Here is a 2,626-nt window from a genome sequence, read left to right as displayed (position 1 = left end):
CTCTGCATCAGCCATCCAATTTTATGAATTTCAAACAAAAGAGAACCATCTTGAAGTCCCTAAAATCTTCTTTTCTTTTTTTGGTATTGATTGAGTCCTTAAAATATATTTGCCCTTTATTAGGTTATTAAAACTATTATTTTCCTTAACACCGAATATCTTATTTATGTAATGAGAAGAACAAAATATAATTAATGCATATATATGAAACATGGTCTAAAAGATGAAGAGGTGAGGGAAGAAACTTGCATTCTAAAATAATTTTCAGAGGAATATTTACGGATCATAGTTGAAAGTATTGGGCAAAAAGGTTCTTAATGTTAAAGAAAATAATAATTTAAGGACTTACAGAATGCAAATATACATTAAGAACACAATAGCAAGAGAATAGGAAATTTAGGGACCTCAAAATGGGGTTTTCCCTATTTGTATTTTGTATAAGATGTAATGCATCCCACCCCTGGATATACACACACTGAAAGATTGTCAATATGCCTGTAGATATTGTCTAAATTGACACTGAGTGGTCTTCTACTCTTTCTAGATTTAAGATGTATTTGGACTTTTCTATCAGAGTGTACACAGTTTTGAAGAGGGGAAAAAAGGAAGAAAAGTTTCAACTAGTTCACATGGGGAGAAAAAAAGAAAAAGAATGGCCCATGCTAGTCTCGAACCTGCGACCTTCGCGTTATTAGCACGACGCTCTAACCAACTGAGCTAATAGGCCAGTTGGTGTTTCTTTTGTCCTAAGAAACGACCATAACAAATACGTCGACCAATTAAACATTTTCCTTAATTAACGCATATGTAAATATGCATTTGAATTATAATTTTAGATGATTTGAAGAAATTGGATAGATGCAACTTTAAAAAAGAAAACTCATTAGAGATAATTATCTCTCCATAATTGCCATAATAGTATGGAAGAGAGACCGTTTCTTTATATAAAATGCTAATTTCAATAAAGTTAACTTTCTAAGGGTCCATCCTCCGATTTCTTATGCTAATTCAAGAAATGCATAAACAATTTTATTTGTTTGTCAAAGCTAATTATATTTTGACATGAAATTTTCCATTTCCGACATGATGTAGTATTTTGAATCTCCGTCCTAATGCTTGTCGTATATACATCAGCTTCAAACTAAACCTATTACACCCCTATTTTGAATAATAATATTACTGGTTACTAAATTTTATATTTATTTTATTTTAATCACAAAATTATAATTTATTTTATTTAATAATTTAACTTTAGTTTTAATTGCAATTTAGTCATTTTTGATAATAAAAAATTAACATATCATATTTTTTTATTTAATTATATTTTTTTATTGATTGATACATGCTAATTTTTTTTATTTGCGAAGTGACTAAATTGAAAAAAAAATTAAAATTAAAAAATTAAAATAAAATAAATTAAAAATTTATTACTAAAATAAAACTAAATACAAAATTAAGCAAGCATCCATATTCTTATCTCCATCTATTCAGATCACAAAGAATTGCCAATGTTGAAAAATATCACTAATTCCACGAAAACCAATGTTGGGTCCAAATGTTGTGGAATACTTGTTCGGGTACCCGACAATTGAAAATTGCATATGACAGGATCAACGCCAAAGTTTCAGCTATTTGAATTGGCAAGTAAAAATGGGTGTGCGTCTTGGAAATAAATGTTTTAATTAATATTAAAGTAAAAAACAAAAGTTAATGAAAAAAACAAAATCTGTGTTTTTCTTATACTGATCATGTCGGTAGTTTTACTGTTAACCAAACTGAAAAGGTAAATTAATTAGTACTCCCTTGTTGATACTACTTACTATACGAAACATTCTGAGACATTGGCCCTGCTGCAAAATATCCTCTCTCAGTATCTTGTTTTATCTGCTTATCTCTTCATGCCTGCACTTTGGTAGAATTTTCTTTTGCAAGAAAATAACATATAGTACAGTATAACACTCTGTGTACAGAGAGGACATCTCTAATTGCTGGCAATGGCATTGCATGTCCGTCAGAACCAATTATTGTCGCATTTCCCTTCAGGATGGAAGTGTAGCTTTTGTTTGCTTATTGTACGGAATTCTTGCATATGGCAAGTTGGCAACTATTGGCATTGCTTCCATATGCGACCCCATCTACGTCGTACTATTTGAGGAAATATCAATTAAGCAAGGTGAAAATTATGCCCTAGGCTGTACCAGTTACTGACAGACCTTGCCAACAGCCACTGGTCGGAAAGAACATCATCCAATAAATATACTAAAAGAAAATGAAAAGGCGATGAAATGCAAAACTAGCGAGTCTCAAGTTTGAATCCGTCTGAGTAAGAACCCGATTGACTAAATTAAAATAACAACAATAATAATAATAAAGAAATGAGTCTGAGATTCAAAACTTCAAACAATAAATTTCTAATTATCTTGGAAGCTGTCAAACATAATAGCTTTTGGAAATTATTAATAATGAAAGTACAAGAACAACGCAAACTAATGAGGCAAACCAACCAAATTAATATAATCCTTAGGTCTAATCATACACAACAGAATTAAGAATTAGCTTAGCAGCAACTTTATTAATAATTATAGACACCACATACTACGTACAACATGCGTACATAATTACACGG

At 30.6% G+C, this 2,626-nt stretch overlaps 1 non-coding gene across 1 annotated transcript; it reads right to left on the bottom strand.

Moving 5' to 3' along the window:
* Window positions 1–653: 653 nt before the first annotated feature.
* TRNAI-AAU lies at window positions 654–727 on the bottom strand. The gene has a single exon. It is a non-coding gene; the product is annotated as a tRNA-Ile (tRNA).
* Window positions 728–2,626: the final 1,899 nt, after the last annotated feature.

This window comes from Ricinus communis, chromosome 10 (assembly GCF_019578655.1).
Source record: "Ricinus communis isolate WT05 ecotype wild-type chromosome 10, ASM1957865v1, whole genome shotgun sequence".
Classification (NCBI taxonomy): Eukaryota; Viridiplantae; Streptophyta; class Magnoliopsida; order Malpighiales; family Euphorbiaceae; genus Ricinus; species Ricinus communis.
The sequence above is the reverse complement of the archived record's forward strand: the minus strand, read 5'-3'. Positions and strand labels throughout refer to the sequence as shown.